We start from the raw sequence: 15,132 nt of genomic DNA, 5'->3' as shown, positions 1-15,132 counted from the left end.
CTTTTCCTGCAGCATGTGGAGAGAATGATGCATGAGTGGCCTAGCTCCCACATCTATTCCAGCATGACATTGACAAGAGCTGTTGCACTCCTCAGTGATACCTCTTTTTCAATTGCGCCCATACGTGAGGGTGGCTGACTTCTTGGGGATGTAACTGGTCACTTGCTCTGCCAATGTTAGGGAGAACTATGGACACTCAGTCTTCTTAGCTCATGTGATGCTGCTGCATACAGAGCTAGAGGCCTGTCATCCGGATGTCACAACATGAGGTGCCATGGCATCTCTCCAGACTTTATCAGTTCATTGAAACTTTTCCCACATTGAACCCAGGTTCCAGGAACAATATCGCGCACCTCCCGGCAACTGCCTTGATTAAGGCCTTAAGACAAGCATCTGAGATCCTTTGTGCAACCTGTGGATGCCAGCAAGAGGTGAGAGATATTGTCTGGCAGAAGAAATCTGTTGATAGACTCCAAGAGAGCCTGGAGGTGGCAACGGAGGTCAGCAACAGAGGGGTGACCAGGAGGATGTGGGTTCAATGTCAGGAAAGTTCCAATGTGCTGATAAGTTCTGGGCCATGGCACCTCATGAAGTGACACCCAGATGACAGGCCTCTTGCTCTGTATGCAACACTGGCTCTCTGAGCACCCTACTGCACCATCTCATCAGCAAAAGACAAGCCCAGGCGTGGTTGCTTCTTGTTGTTTCAAATGGCCCTTGGTTACTGGGTCCCACCTCCAGGCTGCATCTGCCGCCTGACTCACCCCCGGGCCAATTAGGCCCTTTGCATTTGAAAATCATGTGGGGTCAGTATTCAAAAATGATCCAGGTGTCAGGTTCTCAATCAGGGATTGATAATCAGGTCCATTGTTTTGAGGCATTTTTTATCAATGCATTGATAATTGCATGCTTCTGAGATATGTGTACCTTTAAATGACTAGACCTCCCCTGAATTGGAGATATGATTACTAAATTACATTCTTCTGACTATCTGCCATTCACAATAAAGAGCCACAAAACCCTCTCCTCAGGAAGGATAATGGGTTTAATAACTGGGACTCTTTGCCCTTATCTTCATCTGCTCTGCACAATGCCTACCATAGGCAAACATTACACTATTGAAACACTTTATACAACCCTTTCTGTTATTAGACAACTACATTCAATAAATTGACGATCCTCCCTGTTCTAAAATTGAAAGGATTAGCTTTGGTTCAAGTACCTCCTCACTCTGTTTGGGTCTATGGTTCAAATAAGGTTTACTGCTGCCTGAAAAAAAACATGGAAGTATAGGCTTCTCAGGAGTGTGGTGAGATTAGTGAAGAAATGGACACAGCTTTACAAGGGAACTGAACAGTTCAGGGGCTTCAGCAAAGTGGGTGCTTCAAGATAATCAATATAAGGGCTGAGAGAATAAAATTCCTGGGCCAAATGGGATTCATTCCAGGGTTCTTAGGAAACTCAAAGGAGTGCTGACAGAACTACAGTCAGAAATATTTAAGGTTCAACAGGTAAAAGAGTAATACAGGATAATAGCAAATATAATCTCCTCATTCAAAACATGATCTAAAGTGAATCTGGAGCTGTGGACCAGTTAATCTCACATCTGTACTGGAGAAAATTCTGCAATTTATTAACATTAACAAACTGCTAGAGTATTCCAGAATTAACTGATAAGTCTTAGTGCAGATTTACAAATGGGAAGTAATACTAATTTTCATAGAACTTTTAGTAAAATAAATGAGATTGTAGATAAGGTTGACAATGTAGATGCAGTTTACCTGGACTTTGGTACACATAGTGCAGTACTTAGGGAAGTACTCCATTGTTGGAAATGCTGTCTTTCAACTGAGCTGTTGAACCAAGCCCTGCTTGGGTGGACATAAATGACCCTATAGCATTATTTCAAAGAGGAGCAATGGAGTTCTCCTGCTGCCCTGGCCAATATTTATTTCTCAACATCTAGAAATGGATTACTTGGTCATTATCACACTGGTGTTTCTGTGAACTTGCTTTGAAAATTGCATGCTGCATTTCCTGCATTACAACAGTGACTGCACTTCAAAAGTACCTAATTGGTTGTAAAGCTGTTTGGCACGTCCTGAAGTTGTGAAAGACATTATGTACTTATTTTGGATGAGGTGTCTCACTATCTGAGTAAATTAGTATTACTTCCCATTATGTATTGGGCAAAACATAATGAGATGGATAAAATTTTAGCTATGTGATAGGAAACAGAAGATCTGTAAAATTTCAACTTTTCTGGATGGAGAAAAGTGATGACTCGAGTTCCATGAGGCACGAGGTTGGGACCAAATTGTTAAACATTTTCATAAATGATCATTTTCATAGATAGAGGGTGTCAATGGTTGCATCTTAAAGTTGCAAATGCTAATTTAAAGCAGATTAATATAATGGAATATCTGGAAGCTACAGGAACATTTAGACTGTATAGGGAAGAGTATATAATCGGCCGATTTTGTTTTTTTTATTCAGTCAATGGATGTGGGCTTCACTGGCTGGACTAGCATTCATTGTCCATCCCTAGTTGCCTTTGAGAAGGTGGTGGTGAGCTGCCTTCTTGAACCGGTGCAGTCTATGTAGGTACACCCACAGTGTTGTTAGGAAAGGAGTTCCAGAATTTTGACTTAGTGGCAGTGAAGGAAAGACGATATATTTCCATGCCAGAATGGTGAGTGAGTTGGGGGGGAACTTCTAGGTGGTGGTGTTCCCATCTATCTGCTGCCTTTGTCTTTCTAGATGCTGGTGGTCATGGGTTTGGAAGGTGCTGTCGAAGGAGCCTTGGTGAATTCCTGCAGTGCATCTTGTAAATGGTACACACTGCTGCTACTGTGCTTCGGTGGTGGAGGGAGTGAATGTTTGTGGATGTGGTGCCAATCAAGCGGGCTACTTTGACCTGGATAGTGTCAAGCTTCTTGAGTGCTGTGGGAGCTGCACTCATATAGGCAAGTGGGGAGTACTCCATCACACTCCTGACTTGTGCCTTGTAGATGATGGACAGGCTTTGGGGAATAAGGACATGAGTTACTCGTCACATGATTCCTAGCCTCTGATCTGCTCTTGTAGCCACAGTATTTATGTGGCTAGTCCAGTTCAGTTTCTGGTCAACGGTAACCCCAAGGATGTTGATAGTGGGGGATTCAGCGATGGTAATGCCATTGAACATTAAAGGGCAATGGTTGGATTCTCTCCTGTTGGAGATGGTCATTGCCTGACACTTGTCTGATGCAAATGTTTCTTGCCACTTGTCAACCCAAGCCTGGATATTGTCCAAGTCTTGCTGCATTTGGACATTGCTTCAGTATCTGAGGAGTCACGGATGGTGCTGAACATTGTGAAATCGTCAGCGAAGATCCCATTTCTGACCTTATGATGGAGGGAAAGTCATTGATGAAGCAGCTGAAGATGGTTGGGCCGAGGACACTACACTGAGGAACTCCTGCAGTGATGTCCTGCAGCTGAGATGACTGACCTCCAACAACCACAACCATCTTCCTTTGTGCCAAGTATTTCTCCAGCCAGTGGAGTGTTTTCCCCCGATTCCCATTGACTCCAGTTTTGATCGGACTCCTTGATGCCACACTTGGTGAAATGCTGCCTTGATGTCAAGGGCAGCCACTCTCAGCTGAGTTCAGTGTTTTTGTCCATGTTTGAACCAAGGCTATAATGAGGTCAGGAAATGAGTGGCCCTGGCGGAACCCAAACTGGGCATCAGTGAGTAAATTATTGCTAAGTAAGTGCCACTTGATAGCACTGGTGATAACCCCTTCCATTACTTTATTGATGATTGAGAGCAGGCTGATGGGGCGATGATTGGCTGTGTTGGATTGGTCTTGCTTTTTGTGGATGGGACAAACCTGGGCAATTTTCCACATAGCTGGGTAGATGCCATTGTTGTAGCTGTACTAGAACACCTTGGCTAGGGACGCGACAAGTTCTGGAACACAAGTCTTCAGTACTATTGCCAGAATATTGTCAGGGCCCAGAGCCTTTGCAGTAGCCAGTGCCTTCAGCCATCTCTTGATATCATGTGGAGTGAATCAAAGTGGCTGAAAACTGGCATCTGTGATGCTGGGGACCTCAGGAGGAGGCCGAGATGGATCATCCATTTGGCACTTCTGGCTGAAGATTGTAGCAAATGCTTCAGCCTTAAATTTAATGTAGATGTAATTTAATGTAGGTGCATATAATGTCATATGCTCAATGATACACTGTTTTTGTTTATTCTTTGCTGGGACGTGGGCATCAGTTATGAAAATATAATAATTCTCATAATATTATTGTGATTTATTGTAAAAGTAGGTTAATATTGGGGTTTGGATAGTTCTTCTCTGTGTGGGATCTAATTGAATTGGAGACAGCTGGTCTGGGGGCTTTGACTCATCAAAAAAAGCTGGGCTTGAAATGCTAAATACCTAAACATGGCTGAAGTTTTAACATGTAAGGTGAGGAGAATTAGCATTTTTAGATAAATCAGGGCAGTTTGAATTTCAAAGAGATGGTAGGATGTTACACCTAGCCATGGAAGCTAGGCTAAGCAGTGTCCTTATTTTTCCCAAACGTTACTGACAATATCAGCACCCTGAAAAGATTTATATTATGAGAAAGGTAAGGTTCCAAAGACATATAGGAACAATGGGATTAACATTAAAAGAGAGAAACAAGTATAAAAGAGAATGAGGCTATGTGTCAGGGAAGGCATTGTAAGATCTACCAGAAGTATGAGACGCTTCCAGTATTTGTGCATTAAACCTGCTGTGTACAAAAACCAAAGCTGGGAAAAGCCACTTTGAATTCTGCTGTCCAGGGTATTGTGTTGACTTTACACTTGGATCTGTTTAAAACCTATTTTTTACTGTTGCCTTAATGGGGCTGTAACTGGAAGCCAGATTAATTAGGGATTTTAGGAGTTATTATAGTAGTAATTTGTAGACATATGTATGTGCTTTAAATATTTTCCTTTGTTAATAAAGGTCTTGGTGTACTTATCACTTCTGAGTTCAGGGCACGGATCGTGAAATAACCACAAATTGCAAAACCATTGTGATCATGTGATCAAGGTTCCCTCGTGTATTTGATCTGCCTGATACACATCATCTGCTGCGTCATAACAGCATCACTGGCAAGACCAGCATTTGTTGCCCATCCCTAATTACCCTTGAGCTGAGTAGCTTACTCGGCCATTTCAGAGGGCAGTTAAGAGCAAACCATGTTGCTGTGGATTTGGAGTCACATGTAGGCCAGACCCGGTTATGACAGCCGATTCCCTTCCCTAAAGGGCATTAGCAAACCAGGTGGTTTTGTACCTCAATCAATGATATCTTCATGGTCACCATTACTGAGGCGATCTTTTAACTCCAGATTTTAAACTCCATCAGCTGCTACGGTGGAATTTGAACCCATGTCCCCAGAGCATTAACCTGGGTTTCTGGATCACTAGTTTAGTGACATTACCACTGCACCACTTGTCTCCCCTAAAGTGAATAGTTTGGGGGAGGTGGGGAAGCGGGGGATGGAGGGGGTGAGGGGGCATGGTACTGGCAAAAATGAATCAAGAAAGGAACCTTGGACTCATAGCAGATAAAAAAGGAGGTTCTGCTGAAAGTATTCAAACAGTTAGAAGCTAAATTAAAAAGCAGATCCTCCAAGGTAGTAATCTCAGGATTACTACCTGAACCGCGGGCAAACTGGCAAAGGGTGTATAAAGTTAAGGAGTTAAATGCGTGGCTCAAAGGTTGGTGTGGAAGAAATGGGTTTCAGTTCATGGGGCACCAACATCAGCACTTGGGTAAAAGGGAGCTGTTCCCGTGGGATGAACTTCACTTGAACCATGCTGGAACCAGTGTCCTGGTGAATTGAATAACTAGGGCAATAGAGAGGGCTTTTAATTAAAAATAGAGGGTAGAATGGTTCTGGAGAGGGGATACATAGGCTTACAAAGCAAAAGGATATGGCGGCATTGCAGGGCAGCTACTTAGGTAATGATACCCAGAGTGTGACAGGAAGGGACAGAGTGTACAAACATAAAAAAAAGCAGCAAATAGGGTCAAAGGGAGAAAAAATGGAAAAAAGGCAAAATTAATGGCTCTTTACTTAAATGCACGTAGTAGTCAAAACAAAATAAGTGAATTAACAGCACAAATAGAGGTTAATGGGTATGATCTTATAGCCATTACGGAGACATGGGGCAGGATCTTCCAATCAGGGAGCAGGGGTGGGGCCCACTCACCGATACGTAAAATGATGCGGGATGACATCGGGTGGAACTCCCGATGTCACCCCGCGTCATTTCCATTTTCAGGTCGGTGGGGGCACAGTCGAGTCAGCTGCATGCCTGCCGACCTGTCAACGACCTAGTGAGGCCATTGAAAAACTAATTAAGTTCGTTATTGGACCTGCCCGTCCAACATTAAAGTTGGTGGACAGGCCAGGAGCCCTGGCAGGCTTCGGAAAAAGTATGAAACCTCATCCACAGGCCGATGGGGTTTTATGAGGGAATTTAAATTTTTTAAAAAGGTTTCAATGAAACTTATGGACATGTCCCAACTCATGTGACAGTAACATGGCAGGGAAAATTTAAAAACATGTTTATTGAAAGTTTTAAGTCGGAGCTAATCTCCCTGATGTAGCACTTAGCCTCAGGGAGATCTGTGTGCTCTTTCGCACGCATGTGCAAAAAAACGCACTCCTGGCTGAGAGAAAACCCCTCCACCACCCCCCAGCCGCACAGGGAACACATGCGGACGTCATGCTGGGCAGGCCTTAATTGGCTCGCCCATGTAAAATGGTGGTGCGCCCCCAATTGGGGGCGCCGATCGGTGGCGTGCCCGTTCCCGTACTTCCCTCCCCAACAGGGGGAAAATTTTTCCCATGGTTACAAGGAGATCAAAGCTGGGAATTAAATATTCAGGGGTATGTGACTTTTTGAAAGGAGAGGCAGGAAGGAAAGGGTGGTGGTATAACTTTGTTAGTACAAGATGGAATAAGTACAATAGCAAGAAATTATCTTGGATTAGAAGATGTGGAATCCATATGGGCGGAAGCAAGAAATAACATGGGGAAGAAAACACTAGTGGGAGCAGTCTATAGGCCCCCTATACTGTAGGACAGAGAATAAATCAGGAGATAATGAGGGCATGTAAAAAAGGCAGTATATTAATCATGGGTGACTTCAATCTTCATGTAGATTGGGAAAATCAAATTGGCAGAAGTAGCCATGAGCAAGAATTCATAGAGTGGATTTGGAACTGTTTACTAGAAAAAGATGTTGTGGATCCAACCAGCAATCAGGATATTTTGGATCTGGTAATGTGTAATGAGGCAGGTTTAATAAATGATCTCAGAGTAAAAGATCCCCTAGGAAACAGTGACCATAACATGGTGGAACTTAGCACGCAGCTTGAGAGTGAGAAACTTAGTTCGTAAACAACTGTGCTAAACCTAAATAAGGGTAATTACAAAGGAATGAGGGTAGAGTTGGCTGGAGTGCATTGGGAAAGGGGTATAGCAGAAAAGACGGTTGATGAACAGTGGCAGACGTTTAAGAAAATAGTTCATGACTCACAACAAAGATATATCCCAGTGAGGAGGAAAAATTTTAGGAAAGAGATAAACCAACCATGGTTAACCAAGGAATTTAAGGGTGGTATCAAAGTGAAAAAAACATACAATGTAGCAAAGATTACTGGGAAGCCAGGAGATTGGGAAAGTTTTAAAAACCAACAGAAGATGACCAAAAAAATAATAAGGAGGGAGAAAATAAACTTTGAGGGTAAACTAGCAAATAATATAAAAACAGACAATAAGAGCTTTTTTAACTATAAAAAAGGAGGAGAGAGGCCAAAGTCAATATAGGCCCCTTAGAGAATGAGGCTGGGAAAATAATAATGCGGAACCAGGAAATGGCAGGGGAGTTGAATAAATACTTTGCATCAGACTTCACGATAGAAGGCACTAACAACTTATAAAAAGACTAAATAATCATGGGGAAAAAGTGGGGGTGGGGGGGAATTAAATAAATATAATGACTATCACTAGGGAAAAATTACTACGGAAACTAAATGGGCTAAAAGCTGATAAGTTACCTGGACCTGATGGGTTGCATCCTAGGATATTAAGGGAAATAGCTGCAGAGATAGCGGATTCACTGGTAGTAATCTTCCAAGAATCCTTAGATTCTGGAAAAGTCCCAAAGGATTGGAAAACTTCCAATGTAACACCCTTATTCAAAAAGGGAGGGAGACAAAAAAACAGGTAACTATAGGCCAGTTAGCTTAACATCTGTCATTGGGAAAATGTTAGAGTCTATTATAAAGGATGTAATAGCAGAGCATTTAGAAATATATAATATAATCAAGCAGCATCAGCATGGCTTCATGAAGGGGAAATCATGCCTGACAACTTTATTAGAATTCTTTGTGGAGGTAACAAGCAGGATAGATAAAGGGGAACCAGTAGATGTAATATATTTGGATTTCCGAAAGGCGTTCAGTAAGGTACCATGCATAAGGCTAGTTAATATGATAAGAGCCCTTGGTGTTGGGGGTAATACATTAGCATGGATGGAGGACTGGCCAACTAATAGAAGACAGAGAGTTGGGATACTGGGGGAGGGCATTTTCAGAATGGCAGCCTGTAACTAGTGGAGTGCCACAGGGATCAGTGCTAGGGCCACAATTATTTACAATAAATATTAATGACTTGGATGATACAAAAGTAGGTGGGAAGGCAAGTGGTAAGGATGACACAAAGAGTCTGCAGAAGGATATAGACAGGTTAAATGAGTGAGCAAAAACATGGCAGATGGAATATACTGTGGGGAAATGTGAGGTTATGCACTTTGGCAGGAAGACTAGAGGAGCTGGATATTACTTAAATGGAAAAAGACTGAAGAAAGCTGCAGCATAGAGGGATTTGGGGGTCCTCGTGCATGAATCACAAAAAACTAACATACAAGTTCAGCAGGTAATAGGTAAGGCAAATGGAATGTTGGCCTTTATTTCAAAGGGAATGGAGTATAAAATAGGGAAGTCTTACTAAAACTATACAAGGCACTAGTATGTGAACAGTTCTAGTCCCCTTATCTAAGGAAAGATATACTGGCATTGGAGGCATGGCAGAGAAGGTTCACTAGGTTGATCCCGGGAACGGAGGGGTTTTCTTATGAGAAGAAGTTGAGTAGGTTGGACCTATTCTCATTGGAGTTTAGAAGAATGAAAGGTGACCTTATTGAAACATATAAGATTCTTAGGGGGCTTGACAGGGTAGATGCTGAGAGGTTGTTTCCCCTTGTGGAAGAGCCTAGGAGCAGAGGGCATAATCTCAGAGTAAGGGGGCACCCATTTAAAATAGAGATGAGGAGGAATTTCTTCTCTCTGAGGTTAGGGAATCTGTGGAATTATTTACCACAGAGGGCTGTAGAAGCTGGGTCGTTAAGTATATTCAAGGCTGAGATAGACAGATTTTTAATCAGTAAGGGAATCTAGGGTTATGGGGAAAAGGCAGGAAAGTGGAGCTGAGGATTATCAGATCAGCCATGATCGCTTTGAATGGTGAAGCAGACTCGATGGACCGAATGGCCTACTTCTGCTCCTCCTCTTATGGTCTTATGGACATCAGGATAATTTTTGGTTTCTGTCAAAAAGCAAATAGAAAGTTGGATTTTATAAGAAGTAGAATAAAGTGCAGACCAAAATCAGTTATTCTATCACTGCAGAGTATTGATGAGCCTGCACCTGGAGTATCCTTAGCATTTCTGCAAACCTCACTACAGGAAGGATGTAGCTGAACTAAAATAATGAAGATTTATTAGAATGCTTAGAGGGCTCAATGAAAAAACATGTAAGGATACACTCTCTAAACAGTTCCACTGTGGAGAAGAAGACTCAGAGGCTTATGATGACAGTATTGAAATTTGATGACTGCCAGAAGCTCAGAGAAGGTTGATGAAAGATTTTAGATTTGGTATGGAAAGCTGAACAAGAGACACAAATAAAAGTTAAAAAGGGATAGATTCAAGTGGGACATAAAATGTATTACTTCTCAAAGAGAGTGGTCAGTTTTGGAATAATTTATTTACCAAGGGTAGTTGTAGAGGCAACGAGGTGAAATCTATTCAAGGTCAAATTGGATAAGTCTCTTGAAGAGAAACACATTGGCTACAACTGCTAGAATGGTTGGATGATATGGTCTTTTCCAGCCTTGAAATTTTCTCTCTGCTTATGTTTCCCTGCAATGGAATTTTTTTTTAATTTTCCATTTTAAGTGCTGTCATTGGCGTTAATACCATTACAATACCTTTATAAAGGTCAAGTGGCTCATTTCTAGCTCATTATTAATTTTTTTATACTTCCAACTGACTGGTTGTCTCTGTGGTCAGCAGATTTATTATTCCAACAAAAGTGGAAAATAGAGCCTTTAATACCCAGCAAGAGAAAACTGAAGCCCATCATCTAATTTAGAAAAACATCTTTTCAAAATTATACTTTTCATCTTTTATCACTGTTTAGATAGGGTGTTTGTGCTGGAAAGTCCCCAGACGGAACAGGCTGAAGAACAATCACATCTGGATTGGAGCAAACTAAAGGGTCACTGCACGCTGGTCATGGAGACCTTTTTTTTTTCAACCCCATTTCTTGAACTACTTATTACTGAGCAGATGTGAGCAATCTAAATAATCACGGTAAGAAATTAAAAGGAAGCAAACCTTTCATGAAGAGTTTTGCCATTCCTTTTGAACACCATCAACAAACCTATCTAAATTCAAAAGTTGCAGTGAAGGCTTACTTCTGTAACAGCACTTTAATATCGAGAGACCAACATCAGACCAGACCATGTTCTGCAGCTATGGAGATTTCTCCATTTGCCTATTTTCCAAACTGAGGTAAGGAGTTAAGAAAAAAGAAGATTTTGAATCCAGGATAGAATAATAATTTGAAAGAACTATAGAAATAAAACCTTAAATACAGGTGTTTGAATTTTTTGGCATTGTATGGCGCTACACTGCAAGTCAAATGTAATTTCTTACTCATTAAGAATGGTATTAGTGAACATATTATAGAGTATTCAAAATTCACCATTGAGTTTTTTGGTGCTGCCACTATCAATAGCATCAAAGCCGCTCTACCCTGTTACTCAGCTGGTGCACCAACTATCTCCAGTGAGATGACAGAATTTGTTAATAATACAAGCAATATAGATATGATATGAATATTGACAAACAAACTGTTTCATTTGTTTGTAGAATATATTACTTCAAAAGCTTTTGTAATGAGAAGAACTTAGTCAAATATTTTAATCAAAAGTGATATTTCAGAATTTAGTTCAAGCTACATTTTCACTTAATGGAGATTCATAGGCCTACAAAATAATTATGCAAGATGAAAAGACTCTATACTGCCAAGGCTTAAGTATCCAACATTACAATGGCTATTGGTTACATATTTCCAAACAAATCCCATCTTTGTAATTGCTCAAAAAAGCATCATTATAAGAATTGCAGCAAATATCAATGCCAACAACCATACTGTGTAATGCTGATTGATCACCTGGACTCTTGATCTTACAAGCTCCTTTGTATGCCCCTTTAAGTCATTGTATGTGTTAAGTGTAACAAATAAAGCGTCAACTGTGGCTCGATGATACAACTCTCTTCTATGCATCAGATGGTTGTGGGTTCAGGTACCTCTCCAGGGACTTAAAGGCTTAGAAAACTTCTCATGCAGACAAAAACACTCCAGGGACTTGAGCACAAAATCTGGCTGATGCTCCAGTGAAATACTGAAGAAGTGCTGATTTCTGGGTGAGACGTTAAACTGAGGCCCCATCTTCTCACTGAAGTGCGCATAATAGATCCCATGGCAATGTTTTGAAGGAAAAAGAAAATTGTATTTTTCCACTGGCCAATCCCTAAACCAATATCAGTAAAACAGGTTGGTGTTTGTGCGATCTTGTGCTCAAATTGACTGCTGCATTTTCTACCTTACAACAGTGACTACACTTCAAAAGTACTTCACTGGTACTTTTGGATGTCCTGAGGTTGTGAAAGATGCTATATAAGTTTTCCTTTAATTAAGCTTGGCTCCTTCATGAAACATAATTGGTACAATCATCAATACAATTGTGTGACAGATTAATATATTTAATGACTGGCAAACTGGTTCAGACAGAATTTAAGGTATGTTTATATGATGCATAATTTGGGTGTAGCTGAAATAAAAGATGTATTGTTTTGACTGATGGGCTGTGTTGAGTATAGCACTGAGCCTGATAAAGTAGTAAACAGGCAATGTTGGGCAGGTTTGGAGATGTTTTGAATGATTGACGTGACAAATTTTGTTTCTGGGTGTGTTGATAGAATTGACAGGCCATGTTACACAAGGCATTAGAATGATAGACGATGAACATATTGAGTCTGGGTAGAATGGATGTTATTTTATGGAATTGGAATATAAGCTGTAGATGCAATTTTTTTCAACATGTAGACATGTTGCTGGACTAACAATCCAGAGATTTGGACTAATAACCTAAAACATATGAATTCAAATCCCACCATAGCATTTTGAGAGTTTGAGTTGTCAGATTACATAAAAATCCATCTGGCTCAGTAATGTCCAGCAGGAAATGAGTCCTTCAGACCAATCTTAATTGTGCTCTGAAGTGATTTAGCAAACCATTCAGTTTGTTAAAACAATGAAGACACATCACCAGCTTTACAGGATATTCAGGGAATGGGCAGTAAATGCTGACATAATCAGCAATGCTCATCTCCTGAGAATGGAAAAAAAATGCCTTGGATGGCAGCAAAGATCTGGGTGAGCAGAAAGTCTTGACTTCAATCAGGATCATAACCTCCCCAACAGGTATAAATGGAGAAGATTCCCATGCCAGAGAATTTTAAGTAAACATTAATATATTGAGTCCAGCCCACATAATAGTTGGTGGGTATTCCAGTAAAATTGTCACAAGTATAGCCCTTAGCCCATCTGTGAAACATTACCTCTACTTGATCTATCATCTAAACAGCAGTTATTACATGCACTGTGTTGTGTTGTTGAATGTAAATGTCATGTAAAACTGCTACTATCACAGAATTTATTTTTATATGTGTGTGTATATTAATTAATCAAAGGTAAAGTAACTATTGGGTTTGTATTTGCATTGATAGGCTGGAAACAGTGCCTATGGTTATGATTGTCAAGATAGGTTTAAGATAGCTTTGGGGTGAATGTGAACTTGGCTAACAGACTAAGCATAGAGTAGGATACTGGCGCGATGCTGAATGTTTTGATATAGGCAGTAATGACTGGCAGAGAGATCTTAGGGTAAGAAAGGATGATTACTGATGACTATCTGGAGTCATGGTGAGAATAGAATAGTCATGAGTATGATCGACAGACTGGGATTATATTAGGACTTGGATATGTCTAATTATGACTGGTGATGGCAAAGAGATGGAGGTTCATAGATGCTGATTGACAGAATTGAGTTTAGATGGGTTTTGGATGCAGATGATAATGCAAAAAGAAGGATTAGTGTTGAAACAGAATATTTCTGATTAGGGTTGACAAACCACAGATAGACAAGGAGTGAGATGTGTCATGTTATGATAAGAGACAGGATAGGGTGAAAATGGAATGGATATGCTTATTAGAAAAAACACTGGGGTAAAATAAAATTGGATCAGCAGATTATAAGTATATACTGGAATGTTCTATCTCTTCAAAATAGAGTATTTTTCTCCTCGTAAATTACTCTCCTTTAAGCCCACCCTATTATACGTTTGTCTAGACTCAAAATGTAAAACTCCCACCTTCCCCTCATATGACGTGTATAATGCACAGATTAAAGTTGTCAAGCACCTGAGATCATTATGTTCTGTGTAGTTGCTAGAGTTCAAGAGGTCATTACATATCTTAATGACGTACAGAACTGGATTGAATCAGTTCTCAGACATGGTGTTAAAGCTGTTTGTTCTGTAAAGCAGCAATAAAGAAGTCACGAGTTAAAAAAGAAGTTACTGAGTATGTTCTGAATACAAGGTACCTTTCTAAGGTGGACCCAAATAGGAACATTTAGTGGCTAAAGTGATGGCACTTAATACTAGGAAATTTAAATTTTGTTAACCCTCCAGCCCAAAAGCTCTCCAAATATAAACAAAATAAATCAAATATTATATTAAAAAAATGTTTGGAACTATGTTTCAGTTTGTGACACACTCTCAAGGTTTGGATGATAGTTAACCATTTGAGTGTTGCCGTTATGGTTTATGAGGATTTTTAAATCTCTAGAATGTGTTACACCCTTAAACTTAGTCTCAACTATACCAATTTTCCCTATATTCTAGGTAGCTTGTTCTCTTGTATTTGTCATGAACTACACTTCAAATTGCAACTGCTAATATAAGAACTATAAGTCTTCTTATGATGCAGATATGAATACAGAAAATGTATGTATTTTATTACACAGAGTAATGAATGGCAGGGAATGAAGTACAGATATCAATATAGTGAAGTCAGTGGTGACACATTCATACAAACACTTATATCTCATCTTTGATATAATCCTGTGTGTGTTTTAACTGCTTGACAAAGTTGGGAAATTAATAGTACCTATAGTTGTATTTATAGGCTGTTTATGATAGACATAATTAGCTGCCTGTGTAGAACACAAGATGGATTATTACATCTCATTAACAATCAAAGACACTAAAAGAGTTAAACCATAAGATTATGATGAATAACATTGGTTAAGGTCAAGTTGAAAATATTAGATTATGTTTGACAGAGAGGGATTTGAATCACTGTGAAATTGAATGGATAAAGCTATAATCAGCCAGCACAGGAAAAGATGTTTGGCACACTCCAGGTTAGGTTAAAATTTCTTTTTTTTTCCTATTCCATAGTGAGAATAAAGTGAGGAATATTTGACTGCAAAAATGGAAAGGCAGCCTTAGGATGGAAATAGATGTCTGTAAATATGTTTCATATAATGGGGTTAGGCTGACAGGCACATCTGATTTTAATTTAGCATCAAAGTGAAAATAGCGACAGATTATTAAATTTTCATTAATAGACTGATCATAAAGTGGAAATTAGAAGTATTGCCTATGAA

The sequence above is a fragment of the Carcharodon carcharias genome, chromosome 14 (genome assembly GCF_017639515.1).
Source record: "Carcharodon carcharias isolate sCarCar2 chromosome 14, sCarCar2.pri, whole genome shotgun sequence".
In the NCBI taxonomy this organism is placed as follows: Eukaryota; Metazoa; Chordata; class Chondrichthyes; order Lamniformes; family Lamnidae; genus Carcharodon; species Carcharodon carcharias.
The sequence above is the reverse complement of the archived record's forward strand: the minus strand, read 5'-3'. Positions refer to the sequence as shown.